This window comes from Pinus tabuliformis, chromosome 5_1 (genome assembly GCF_031772625.1).
Source record: "Pinus tabuliformis cultivar Carrire ecotype Pingquan chromosome 5_1, CPIR1, whole genome shotgun sequence".
Lineage (NCBI taxonomy): Eukaryota > Viridiplantae > Streptophyta > Pinopsida > Pinales > Pinaceae > Pinus > Pinus tabuliformis.
Genome location: NC_142305.1, coordinates 99420917 through 99436203, shown reverse-complemented (window position 1 = coordinate 99436203; position 15287 = coordinate 99420917). Strand labels below are relative to the sequence as shown.

The 15287-nt window shown below is 40.8% G+C and overlaps 1 protein-coding gene across 1 annotated transcript in view; it reads right to left on the bottom strand.

Annotated features, from left to right (window-relative positions):
* The window catches only part of LOC149163625 (alpha-soluble NSF attachment protein 2-like), a 65101-nt gene extending 64141 nt beyond the window's left edge, over positions 1 to 960 (bottom strand). The window contains exon 1 of the mRNA XM_089429213.1: positions 804 to 960. The gene's annotated coding sequence lies outside the window, so the exon portion shown is untranslated. The remainder of the gene's footprint in view (positions 1 to 803) is intronic.
* Positions 961 to 15287: the final 14327 nt, after the last annotated feature.

Here is a 15287-nt window from a genome sequence, read left to right as displayed (position 1 = left end):
TAAAATGAAATCGATGAATTATACAGTAAAACTAGTCATCAATAACCCATAACGATGGAATTATGTGAATACATAGGTTAAACAACCTTCTGCAGTTAAAAACAATGCAAGTAACAGACCATCAAACGATGTACATTTCAGAAAACCATAAACACTAAAACCCCAAAAAAGAAAAATGAAGGACCTAATCAATCCTAAAATCACTATAGGCTGTGCACCAATGAAATATACGTCCAAGATAGATTCATAAACCAACAAGATGGCAACCCACAATCAAAATCAGGGTAACAAGATGGAAGGGATAGATGTCGGAAACATGGGACAACCAAATTAAACAAAAATAAAAATAAATAAATAAAAAAGGAAAGGAGAACATCAATAAGAAAAACCCTCGATAACGGCCCAGATCTAAAGCCTAATTACAATTTCGAAACGACACTGAAGACAAAAGAAGACCATCTAATCACAACCCCATATGTTCAAAGATCAAAAAGATACGACCCTAATCCCTAATCACAAAACAAATGCTTCTCAGAACCCAAAATCACTCAGAAATGGAGAATTTACGGCCAAGATAGACTAGGGCTTACAATAAGGGCACAATACCATGCGGAAAAACAAAATACCGCACACTGTGCCCCTAAATCCGCCTTCTTATCAGAGACACAAAAAAACCCACAAAAATTACATAGTAAAAATTCGAACCCAGCAGGAAAATCTCCAAAGGTCAATGTTTTAATCTTCTGCGAATGAAATCTTAACAGAAATAGGTGGCAAATCGAAATTTAGGGCAAAATCAATACCTCAAAAGGCAATGCAGTGCTGCGAAGATCCGAATCAAGGTCACAGACTTTTAGAAAACCTTCACACTAAGGTCGCGGAAGAACAGAAGACGTCAATTTGATAAGCACACAGAGTCGGATTATCATAAAATAACCGCAATCATAATCAAAGCTAAGCATGAGCTTTTATGTTTTACTTTATTGATTGATTGTGTCTCTTTTTTTCTCTTCTTTAAACTTTCTTTTTCTACGGAGTTTCTTTGTTCATCCATTTTTTTGGGTTGTTTTCTTTTTCAAATCAGGGTGGATTGTCATGCCGTGCTTTCCACATTTGTATTTTATTTTTTAAATCAGGTTTTATTTTCTAATTAAACTTATTATTTTTCTTGATTGGTTGATTTTTATTTTGAAATTTAAAACCAATTTCAATTTTCAAAATTGGAGTTTTAATTATCAATTTGTATAGCATATTTGTTATTTTGAGGTTGATTTAAGTTTGGTGTTGGTGAAGCTAAGTTATGGTTATATGTAAGAATAACATTGTATTGTATTAGGGCGGGGAGTTGAACTAATGATTTAACATTTAGGAGTGCCTTAAATTAATATTTTTAAATTTGCGTTCTATTTTTTTTTTGAAGTTTGCTTCCAATTTTCAAGTGTGCTTAATTTTAAATCAAGCTCTTTCATTCTTTAATTGTTGGCTTAACTTCTCTATTTTTAGATTAGGTGGGCTCACATTTTTTTATTACTAATTTGACTTTTCAAATTTTGGCCATTAGGCCGATTAACAAGTCAAACTCTCTTAACAATTTTGATTTCTTTGAAATTTCCTTCAAGCTCTCTTAACAATTTTGATTGCTTTGAGATTTCCTTCAAGCTCTCTTAACAATTTTGATTTCTTTGAAATTTCATTTTATTTGAACTTCATGAACATTTGAAATTCATGAAGTTTTTCATTTAAACTTTTAAACTAACTGAAAGATTTCACATAATTCCTTTAAGCCAATGTTCAAAATCCCCTCAATTATTAAATTATGGCATCCCATCATAATCGTGCCTCGTGCTTGGCTTGAGTTTTTGAGTAGCACCAAAGTATGGGTATGTCCTAATTTCAAACTAGGCTTGACCTTCAAATTAAGCCCCCTTTGCCATCAACTTATATTTTTTATCCTTTGAACACTTTCATCCTTTGTTCGAACTTTTTGAATTTTTTCTTCCAAATAATGAAATCTTGCCAAAATGTGTTAAGTTTGATTTATTGAGTCAACCCAAATTCTCCAACCATGACCTCTCTTCACTAAATTCACAATTTCCTCATGTTTATTTAGTGTTAACCTCGATTGTTGAGTCAAGGCTCATCTCAAGCTTATCTTTGAACTATGATTTCCTTATCACAATTTTGAATTTGGCCCAATTGCTAAATTGGGGCATCCCTCCTCAATTAATAGTGAGAATGGGTTCCAATTTTTCAATTTATCCCAATCCTTAAAGCAGACTTCCTTAAGCCTTTGCTTGAACATGGATGCTCCTCCCAAACTTTGAAAATCCTCTTCTCAAATTTTGAGCACTTACCAAAGTCTCTGCTTAGCTCAGTTTCATAATTTATCCAGACCACCAAACCAAGGCCTCCCTCAACTACATTAATTGTTTCCTTGTCCTAATCTGGTGATCAGCCTTGATGGCCAAATTGAGCCCTCTCTTCACTTATCTACCTCTTCCCTTTGATATTGTGATTAATTTTGATTGGAAAAAATGGGACTTTCCTCCTTGAACATTGATGTGGGTAAGTCCCAATTTCTTGATTGATCTCAATACTCAAATCAACCCCCCTTCCATTGAAAGATTTTTTAATTTGAAATACCAAAAGAGTTAGTTCAATGGAATAATTAATTTACTTTACCTTGGCCTTTCTACACTAACATGTAAGAACTTTAAATGGTTATACAAAGATGTGGTAAGAGGGAGAGAAGAAGAAGCATTCTTTGGCCATGTGGTGTTGAATTTCCACGACCTTGGTGTCTAGGATAGAATCTTAAAATCTTTGACGCTACCAAACCAAGAATCTCAACAGAACTACTTTGCACAACGGAATATAAACAACAATAAATCACACATGCACATAATATAGACAACTTTTTAGATTTTTCAACCCAACTTCGTTATATTAATCAACATATAATACAACAGTCTAGGGCTCTCGTACCAGGGATAATGGACCTCATACATCCACTAGTACAAGAATACAAACTGGGGCTTGGTGTCAGTACATCGATAACCAATCTGCCCTCAAAAAGATACTCTAACCATCTGGTTGTAGTAGTCAACTCTCTTAGCTCCTCTCGGTCGTACCTTGTACCTGCCCAGTCCTTCGGCTCCCGATCTGCAGCTCCTGCCTTTATCAATGCTCAAAGTGCATCTGACCACTGAATCTCGACTATCAATCTGCTCACTAGTTGTACCTTAGTCCATCAAGGGCACAACACATTGAGACTCCTGTCGAGTTGTTCACAGCTCCACTTATGAACAACTCTCAATCTGCCAACTGTTGTTCCTCAGCTACTCAGGGACTTTAGCCAACTATGGTCTTCTTGCGCTGCTCTGATGAAGACCAACATAGGGCACGGAGGGATTCCACCTATCACTACAATATGTCCATCTCCCATAATGAACATGGGATAGGAGGGTTGCCCATCATCTGTTGTAGAAGTCCTTCTCCACACACAATTCTAGGGCTCCATAAATTGCTCCTGGTTGATCAGACCCTTAAGCTCAACAACTGCCTCTCTCGCAACTACCTTTGTCCATCAGGGTGTTGCTCATCAGGCTCCAACTTGGACACCATCAGGTTGTCCTCCAGCAGACCATAAGTGCCCAATCATGTCCACACTTGGTCCACTCTCACGCTGCCCTCCAACCGCCCATGAGTGACCAGGTCCACATTGTTGCATCTACACCTATTTAGAGCATCCTCACACCTAGGAGACCCTTACACATGGTTGCTAACATACTTATCCACATTTTCCATTTGTTCTACAATAGAGAAGCTATTGCACAAATCTACGCTACAATGTACTGCTGCAACATCTGCCCACTGATTAGGGCATCTAACAGTTTGTGTCAACCCAATCACTAGGCTGTTATAGTCCTCCAAATCTAGTCCTCTCCTAGGACATCCTCCAACTAGCATTGATCTAAATTGGATCATTATATTGTTTTTCATCCATCTCAATGCACTTGGAGTGGAAAAAGTGTAGGAATCATCTCACAAGACCGTTTTTACGGTTGTACCTAGTTCAGCGAAATGGGGCCTGAAACCTTCCAGGAGTGTTTTGAGGCATCAAACGATTTTTTTTTGGGGTAAAACTTTGCCGCTAAAATGTCACACCTTTTCATGCTATTCTACACACAGAAATATTTCCAACAGTGCAAGAATCGTGTCAATCGAAGTCCGTATGCAAAAGTTATGCCATTCAGAAGTTGACCTTCCTATTTTCACACCTATAGTTCGGGAGGATGCCACGTTAGCCCCAATTATTCATGGAAAAGGACTAACCACATGTTTTTGATGTAAAAGACTCTAGAAGAGTCTATTTTGTAACTCTAGTTAAGATTTTATGTGTCAAACTTAACCACTAGTAGGCTATCGGGCTCTGTTATAACTGGGCCACTAGGAGGTAGAGACCTTCCATTCTTTCGAGAACATTTGTTCCATAGATGAGCAAAGATAGCTAGGAGATATAGGAGGTAGAGCACACAGAGATGATCTGCGCAATATAGCAGCCCACGGGCCACAAGCATTTCTTCTTTGTACCTGCAGCCATATTTCCAAACAAAGAAAGAGAGCGAAGCGGCCTCACCTTCCAGCTAGGTTTTCTCCCAAAAGGGTTTCCCAAAGAGCATATTTTGTGTCTTATGTGTGCGTGAGCTTATTTTGTCGTTCTCTTCTTTTCCGCATAATTTAATTTTACATGCAAGCACTAATTACAGTAAGATCTACAGATCTAGAAATTAAATAAAACTGTAATAGTATAGAATCTTAACTTTTTAATATAATATTATCATATCTGGTGTGACGAACTATTGAGTGGAATATCCACGATAATTTATAGATCATTTGGTATCATAGCAAGTTTATTTGGGTCCTTTTTTGGAGATTGTAGGGATCTAGATCGGCGAGGCTGAAAATCGTAAAACCCTAATCATGGGCAACGAATCTGTAAATGAACCTCGTAATCCTATAGAGGTGAGGTTTTTGCAGCTCAAAAAACAAGTCGCGGATATAAACAGCAATTTCAACCTCCTCATGGCGGCCTTAAGAAATAATCTGGGGATATTTCGAGAAAAAGGGGGTTCGAATGCAGAGGACAAATCAGAAGGGGGATTAGGAGATCGGGAAGATGCAGATAACCATCCGAAGAAAGAACCCGGAAAATATCAACCTAGTTCGAGTGTCGTGAACCAATCCCTGTTTAAAGTGGAAGCAAAAGTCGATATCAAGCCATACCATGGCGAGATCAATGCTCTAAAGTTGAACCATTGGTTTCAACAACTGGAAGTTTATTCCAGTGTCCATTAGATCGAGGAAAGTGCATAAGATCTCATTCACGCGGCTAAAATTGAAGGGCCATGCACTGACTTGGTGGGAGAGCCACACGGAAATCCTAAGGTTGGAGGGAGAACCTCCAGTGACTAAGTGGGAGGATTTCAAAACCCTCATTAAGTCATAGTTTTATCCCATTGGGTACATGGAATACCAATGGATCCAGTGGCAATAGTTGAGGCAAAAGTCGGGCCAAAGCGTGCAGGAGTACATCACATAATTCAGAAAGATGGCTATAATGTTGGGTATCTCTCCAAAGAACCCAAATGTACTCATCAAGTATTTGGGTGGTCTACACCACCATCTGTTTGAGCAAGTGATGTTGTTCAAGCCCAAAACGGTGGACGAGGCTTGTGTACAGGCACAATACCTTTAGAACACAAGCTTGAAAAGATTGCAATCAAGTGGATCAAAGCAGAAGGAGCAACATGAAACTTCTAAGGAGTGTAAGGAGAAGCAAAAAGGGAAAAAGACAAAAAGACGACAGCCACAATACACCAGTGCAAAGATCCCAACAACGATTGCAACAATGATGGCCATACAGAGGAGAAGTGTTGGAAATTGCATCCAGAGCTAAACCCGAAGAATAAGAAGAAAGATAATAAGAAGAAGAGTCTCACAACCACTTATTCGAGCAACCAAGTTGAAAGCAACTCAAACGTGAATGAGAAGATCGTTTGTACATCAGTGCAGAAGGAGGTGAATCTCAGTAGCCTTCAGCAACATGAAGAGAAAGAAATGACCAAACTCTTCCATATAAAGATACAAGTCAAGAAGATGAAGATTGATGCTCTATTTGACTCTGGATCATAGGAAAATCTCATTGCGGCATATCTGGTCAAGAACTTGGGGCTGGAAGTTCGTGATCATCCAAACCCATATCCACCGGGATGGGTACATAAGGATGCAGAGCTGAAGGTAACAAAAAAATGTAAAATTAGATTTGTTATCAGCGTTGATTTTATTGATGAAGTAGATCTGGATGTGATTCCCCTTTATGCATGTGGAGTCATGTTTAGGAGTCCATACATGTACATGCATGATGCAATATTCATGAGGAGAGATAACCAATGTCGTCTCATCAAGGATACAAAATCATTCATCATCAACGTGCATAAAGGCAAGTCAAAAATTTCGCTAGTAAGTGCCAACCAGGCCAAGAAATTGATCAGTTCTAGCAAGAAGTATGTTTTATTTTTGTTAAGAGAAAATCAATTTGTAGAGGAGTCAATAAGAGGCAAGGCATCCCTAGAGGTGTGTACTAAGAAACAAAAAAATCAATAGGAGGAGTTGTTACAGGCATACAAGGACGTGTTTCGAGAGCCTAAAGGGCTACCCCTAAGAGGGAAGTGAAGCACGAGATCAAGCTATTACTAGACAGGTAGTCTGTTATAGAAGCAAGTGAGGCAAATAAACAACTGCAGCAGCTGCTGGAACAGGGTGTCATTCGATTAAGTACATCACCATGTGGGTTACCCATCATCAATGTGCCAAAGAAGGATGGGAATTGGCGGATGTGTATACATTACAAGGCGTTGAATAAAATAACGCTCAAGAACAGATACCCCCTACCTAGGATAGATAATCTACTAGATTAGTTGCAGCAAGCAAAGTATTTCACCAAGCTAGACTTGAAGTCTAGATATCACTAGGTTTGAGTCAAAGAAGAAGATACATGGAAGACCGCCTTCAAAACCAGGCAAGGTTTGTATGAGTGGTTAGTTATGTCATTTGGCCTTTGTAAATTCACCAACTACATTTATGAGATTAATGAATGATGTATTGCGCCCTTTTATAGATGCATTTGTTATTGTCTATTTGGATGATATATTGGTATAAAGTGCTACCTGGGAGGAGCATATACATTCAACGCAGGTGCTGGAAACATTGAAGAAGCACCAACTGCTAGCAAATCTCAAGAAGTGTGAGTTTGCGCAACAGACCTTGGTGTATTTGGGATATGTGATTGGTGGAGAAGAATTGAAGATAGATCCTTCCAAGATGGAGGCCATCATGAAATGGTCAATGCCTATTAATGTTACTGAGGTTAGGAGTTACATTGGAGTAGCACAGTACCTGAGGAAATTTGTAGCCTCGTTTTCAGCGGTAGCAGCACCACTCCATACCATAACAACAAGTGGAAAGAGTTTCCAGTGGGGAAAAGGGCAGTAGAAGGCTTTCGATGAGTTAAAGAAGAAGATCAGTGAAGCACCAGTTCTGGCATTACCAAACTTGCAATGACCCTTTGAAGTGGAGACAAATGCGAGTGGGTATGCTATGGGAGTTGTCTTGATGCAAGGAGGAAGGCCTGTTTGCTACCATTCTGAAGTATTTCATGGGGCAGTTATTAACTACCCTACCTATGATAAGGAGCTCTATGCCATGGTGCAAGTTGTGAAGAAGTGGAAGCATTATCTAATGGGAAAGGAGACAATAATCCACACAGATCACTAGTCGTTACAGTACCTACAGGCCCATAATAAGCTACAACAGACCAGGCATTACAAGTGGATGGGGTTTTTACAACAGTTTCATTTGGTGATCAAGTATAAGAAGGGCAACACAAACAAGTTGGCCGATATGCTTTCAAGGCCACCCACATCAAAGATTACAGCTTTGGGGACTCTTATGCACATGGAGCCATTCACCCATGATGCATATAGAGAGGCATATTTAGAAGATGAGGACTTCAAGGAGGTGTATCAGCAGTTGCAGAGTCAGAGTCATGTGCACGATGGCGACAACATTATTGACTACCATCTCCAGGATGGGTTACTCTACAGGCTGGATAAGCTATGTGTTCCTAAAGGTGAGCATTTGCAGCTAATTAGAGAGGCTCACACCTCCAAGGTTGCAAGGCACTTTGGTGTAGGGAAGACTGTGGCTAACTTGCAGAGGTATGTGTATTGGCTCAAGATGCAAGAACAAGTAGCTAGGTTCATAAGAGGATGCATGCTTTGTTGTACCAACAAGCCTAGCAATAGGAAATAGGGTCTGTATCATCCCTTACATGTACCTACTCATCCTTGGGAAAGCATTTCCATGGACTTTGTGGGAGGTTTACCGACAACCAGGAAGGGACATGACTACCTGTTCATGGTAGTTGACAAGTTCAACAAGATGTGTGTTCTGATGCCCTGTAAAAAGACCATCAATGGACAAGAAGTAGCAAACTTGTTCTTTGGACAGGTCTGGGTACACTTTGGGATACCAAGGAGCATCATTTCAGACAGGGATACAAGATTTCTCAGTGCATTCTGGACTACATTGTGGGAGAAGATGGACACGAAGTTGAATAGATCTACAACATTCCATCCACAGACAAATGGGCAGACAAAAGTAGTCAATAGGACTTTGGTGCAACTTCTGAGGGGTTACAACCAAAAGCATCCGAAGACTTGGGATGAAAATCTGGTATATATACAACATTATTATAATAGAGTGGTCCACACTTCTACAAGTAAGTACCCATCTGAAACTTGTTTGGGATATTTGCCACCTTCACCTTTGCATATTGCATATGGATAGCAAGGAAGAGTGAAGGAATACATTATAGGAGATGCTTTGAGGGCTGAAAAAATTATAGAGAAGATCAGGCAGATCCATCTACAGGTACAGGAAACATTGCAGAAATCGCAAGTGAAGTATAAGGCCAGGCATGATCAACATAGAACAGAGAAATCATTCAAGGTGGGAGACAGAGTATGGCTATAGTTGAACAAGAAGAGGCTGCAGGGGGCTGGTAAGAAAATCAAGGCTCTAAGGTATGGTCCCTTTGAGATACTAGAAAAGGTGGGTGATAATGCCTATCGACTCAGTTTACCACCATATATGTGCATTTACTCAATTGTAAATGTAGAGAATTTGAAACTCTATGAGCCTTCCATGTTAGATTAGGAAGAGGAACATGTCCTACCTTCTGTGGAGGATTTGACACAAGACGCTCAGGCAGAGTTGACAGAAGATGCAGTTTTATAGAAGAGGTCCAGAACTATAAGACAAGGGCAACAATACCTTTGGTAGATTGTGTTGAAGGGACAACTTCCAGACAAAGCTAAATGGTACAACAGGGAGAAGGTGGAGGAAAAATTTCCTTAACTCATTCAGTAAAAGCTTTTGGAGACCAAAATCCTCCCAAAATGGGTAGGTGTGATCCGAATTGGATCATTATATTGTTTGTCATCCATCTCGATGCATTTGGAGTGGAAAAAGTGGAGGAATTAGCTCACAAGACCGTTTTTACTCGCGGGACCTAGTTTGGCGAAACAGGGTCTGAAACCTTCAAGGAGTGTTTGATGCAACAAATAATGTTTTTTGGGGGTCAAACTTTGTTGAATAAGCATAATACTTTTACATGATAGTCTACACACAAAAAATTTTCCAACAGCGCAAGAATCGCGTCAATCAGAGTATGTATGCAAAAGTTATGCCATTCAGAAGTTGACCTTCCTGTTTTCACACCTATAGTCCAGGAGAATGCCGCGTCAGCCCCCATTATTCATGGAAAAGGGGTCATCCACGTGTTTTTGATGTAGAAGACTCTATAAGAGTCTATTTTGTAACTCTACTTAAGAGTTGATGTAGTCAAACTTAACCACTAGTAGGCTATTGGGCTCTATATAATCGGGCCACTAAGAGGTAGAGGCATTCCATTTTTCGAGAGCATTTGTTCCATAGATGAGCAAAGATAGCCAGGAGAGATAGGAGGTAGAGCACACAGAGATGATATGTGCATTGTAGCAACCCACGGGTCACAAGCATTACTTCTTTATACCTGTAACCATATTTCTAGACAGAGAAAGAAAGCTAAGTGGCCTCACCTTCGAGTTGGGTCTTCTCCCGAAAGTGTTTCCCAGAGAGCATATCTTGTGTCTTATGTGTGTGTGAGCTTATTTTGTCATTCTCCTCTTTTCTGCATAATTTGGTTTTACATGCATGCACTCCAAAACCACTATTTCCCTTATCAATGTGTCACCTAATCTGTTGTCCCTTCCTTGACTTCTAAGACACCATGGATACCTCCACAAGGCTCTCAAATATTTCGGATTGTTACAGCATTTTAGGGTTGCTTCAAAGCATAAGGAAATTACTTATTGAAGCCTACTTTACCCCTACACAAGTTGTGTTGCTCTTGTAGAGGTTGCGGCCTATAAATAGCCTTCCCCACAAGGCTTCATGGCCCTCAACACTCCATCAATCACCTGTTGTAAGCTACAACATTCTACGGCCTACTTGTAGTAGAGATCCCACCAATAAACACAGAAAACATACCTTATTTTGTTGCGGCCTACCCTTTCTTGGGTCCTACACTAGTACGTTGGGTTTTGGGCTTATTTCCAGCCCTCCAAATAGATATGCATCCCCTCACAACAGTGATCTAGGGTTGCACCCTTCAATCTAGTTCTGTGGCTCCCTTTTAGGATGACAACCATCCACCAAGACACCTAAATGTAACCCAAACAAGTCTAGAATATTCCCTTTCACTTCGGCCCTCCTGCAAGGTAATCATGGAACCAAGACAATCATGAATAATGTTGGGAATCATGATTGTTGTTACACCAAAACCCGCAGGTGTTAGTCAATGATCGCATCACCAGAGATAAGGATCCACGAGAGGCGATTAGTCCATGTTGTGAAACACACGGGGAGCATTGGCTTATCTTATGTCCAAAAATATCCTCCCCAACGCAAGTGGGGTGTGTATCAAACTCGTGACCTACGCTCTAATACCAATTGTTGGGAATCATGATTGTTGTTACACTGAAACCCACATGTGTTAGTCAACAATCACATCACCAGAGATAAGGATCCACGAGAGGCAGTTAGTCCATGTCGCAAAACACATGGGGAGCATTGTCTTATCCAATGACCAATAGATAAGCCCTATGCATAGGCTTATCCTCTTTCATTTGGTTTCTCCTTTACTTGCGGCTAAGATAGAAAGGTCATCCCTTTTCAACGAGCTCTTCTTCTCTCTTCAAGTCATGCGTTGCTCTCAAAGGATGATCAAAAGAGCTCCACAACACCTCCTATATATACACATAAAGGAGGGCATCTTCCAACATCACAACAGGGCTTGAACAACTATCACAAGCCTAAATAACGTTAGGCCAACCTTGACACCTCGTGTGCAAAACCCAATCATAACTTCAAAAATTCAAAATTCATATCTCCATTTCTACAACTCGAAATCGAATGATTCTTATTGTGTTAGATTCATCTCACTGAGAGTTATCATCCTCATCCATCACACGTTGTAATGTGCTCATGGTTTTGGACCAAATCTCCATGGGTGAAAAACCCTAAGCTTGGATTTCAAGCCCACAAGTGATCCTTATGGTGCTTTTCCCTCCAATCCCTGAACCCTAGGGCTTGGAGTACCTCCCAAGTTACAAAAAAATCAACACTCCTCTTAGTGAGAGAGGTACTTCCAAGACTAGGAAGTAATCATCATCATTTTCGACGACGACACTAGCCCATCTTGCATCCATCACTGCAACATACCCTGTAGAATGAATCTGGCAATCTCGGTAGTGCCTCTACCTCATCACATTCGAACCTAAAGATTCCAAACCTTCATAGGGTTACTCCCTCTAAGGTTAGACTCCCTCTGAGCCTACATGGTCTCCACTGGCTCAATCCTACAAGAACTCATCCTCCTAGATCAAATAGCGCTCGTGCAAATCCCACCAATCTTAGATATGAAGCATCATGATATGATGAAGACTCTAGCATGCTAAGCTATAGTCCATCACATGAATCCATCTCGACCATCCTGATCTCATCCATGCCAAAGAAACCCTCGAGTTGTCCCAACCATCCATAACAAATCAACGGAAGTCCATGATCAACAATCTGCCCTACAACAAATTGTTGTTCACCGGGCTCACCACCAATCCAACAGAACTCCCAACCAATCTCGCTATTAAGCCAGTCAAGACCACATCTCCATGTCTTCAGCTGAACCCTCTGCTCCATGATTTAAACACCCATAACTCCCTCTGAGTTGCTTCATTGTGCACACTCTGATTCACTGTCCCTCAAAGTAGCTCAGACACACTCTGATACCATGTTGAATTTCCACAACCTTGGTGTCTAGGATAGAATCTTAAAATATCTAATGCTACCTAACCAAGAATCTCAATAGAACTACTTTCCACATCGGAAAATAAACAACAATAAATCACACATGCACAAAAAATAGACAACCTTTTACATTTTTCAACCCAACTTTGTTATATTAATCAGCATATATTACAACAATCTAGGGCTCCCGTACCAAGGATAATGGCCCCATACATCCACTAGTACAAGAATACAAATGGGGCTTGGTGTCAGTACATCGACAACCAATCTGCCCTCAAAAATATACTCTGGTCATCTGGCTATAGCAGTCGACTCTCTTAGCTCCTCTCGGTTGCACCATGTACCTTCCCGGTCCTTCGGCTCCCAATCTGCAGTTCATGCCTCTATCAATGCTCCAAGTCCATCTGGCCACTGAATATCGACTATCAATCTGCTCACTAGTTGTGCCTTAGTTCATCAAGGGCAAAACACATCAAGACTCCTATCGATTTGTTCACAGCTCCACTTGTGAACGACTCTCAATTTTCCCACCGCTCCTCCTCAACTACTTAGGGACTTCAGCCCACTATGGTCTTCCTGTGTTGCTCTGATGAAGATCAACATAGGGCACGAAGGGCTGCCACCTATCACTGCAAGATGTCCATCTCCCATAATGAACATGAGCTAGGAGGACTACCCATCATCTGTTGTAGAAGTCCTTCTCCATACACAAGTCTAGGGCTCCACAAATTGCTCCTTGATGATCAGACCCTTGAGCTCAACGACTTCCTCTCTCGCAACTACCTTTGTCCATCAAGATGTTGCTCATCAGGCTCCAACTTAGACACCATCAAGTTGTCCTCCAAAATACCATAAGTGCCCAATCACGTCCACAGTTGGCCCACTCTCACGTTTCCCTCTAATAGACCACGAGTGACCAAGTCCACATTGTTGCAACTACACCTATTTAGGGCATCCTCACACCTAGGAGACCCTTACACATGGTTGCTAATAGACTTCTCCACACCTGCCCTTTGTTCTGCAATAGAAGAGCTATTGTACAAATCTAGGCTCCAATATACTGCTACAACATTTGCCCATTGATTAGGGCATCTGACAATCCATGTTAACCCAATCACTTGGCTGCTACAGTCCTCCAAATCTAGTCCTCTCCTAGGACATCCTCCAACTAGCATCCAACTGTCACCAAGGAGTCATCTGCAACCTTAACTCATTGTTGTCTCCTTGTCCTTGATTTCTGTGTATGTATATGATTAGTTAGGGCACACAACAGCCCTAAACCATAACTCAAAAACCACTATTTCCCTTGTCAAATGTGTCACCTAATTTGTTGTCCCTTCCTTGACTTCTAAGACACCTTGGATACCTCCATAAGGCTCTCAAAGATCTCGAATTGTTACAACATTTTAGGGTTGCTTCAAAGCACAAGGAAACTACTTGTTGAAGCCTCCTTTACCCCTGTACAAGTTGTGTTGTTCCTGTAGAAGTTGCGCCTGCAAAGAGTCTACTCCACAAGGCTTCACGACCTCAACACTCCACCAATCAGCTATTGTAAGCGACAACAATCTGTGACTTACTTGTAGTAGAGATACCATTAATAAACACATAAAACATACCTTATTTTGCTGCGGCCTGCCCTTTCTTGGGTCCTGCACTAGTACGTTGGGTTTTGGGCTTATTTCAATCCTTCCAAATAGATATGCATCCCCTCACAACATGATCTAGGGTTGCACCATTAAATCTAGTTATGTGGCTCCCTTTCAGGATGACAACCATCTACCAAGACACCTAAATGCAACCCAAACAAGTCTAGAATATTGATTCGTTAATGAAAAAGGTATTATAGACTTTATGTGAAGTTGTTTGTGTTACTTAGTGAAATGGATTGAAAAGGTTTCAAATAACATAAACACACAAGCAAATTGAAAACACATTCAAACACATCAACACAACAAAATTTAATAAAGGAGTTCACCAGATTTCCTGGCTACATCTTCTGGTCCTTTAGCTTCTAGTGTTGATCGCTTTACTTCGTCTTCAAAATGTTGTTACAGGTATGAGCTAAAAAATAGAGTCTCAAATGAGAAAATGGACCTCACCATTGCGTTCAGCTCGAAATTTCGAGTCAAACAAGTATAAACTTCACCATATTTGGCCACTGTGACCTCCAGACCCCCTGGAATGGTCCAAAATAGCCTCTGTCCCTGCAAAACCACTCTCTGTTTGGAAAAAACCACCTTGGCTTGCATAGAACCACCTAGGACTGCGTGCTGGTGGTATGGCGGGTTCGGCACCTGCAATAGTTTAAATAAAAATTTGTTCGGCTTTGTATCAAGCTCGAACATGTGACATGTTGATTAGCAGAGATGTGTCAAAGCGTTGGTATATAAGGTTGGAGGTCGGCGGGTCGAAACCCCCACTCGACACTCCCGTCATTTTACATTGGATATACATAGACTATGGTTCATTCCGCTATGGTTCCACTTGTTGTTGCTTGTTATGTGGTTCGGTTGGTTTATATGTGGTATATGGTTACCACTGCCCGTTGCATGTGGGATATTACATTAATGATAAATTCCAAGGTCCGACACTCGTGGGGTTGACCCCGACTGTCTAGCCTTTTTCTGGCAACCCAATCCGCTTCACAATAAATATAATCTCACCACAAATCTTAACAAGTCCCAACGTAGCCTGTCCGGTGTGGTCCTCTGGTGAAAACTCGGCCATTTCGGGAGGTCAGGGGTTCGATCCTCCCTGAACCCCAAAATTTTGGAAACAAGGCCAAATTGGGCAAAATCCGGGCTACCACGTGTCAGCAC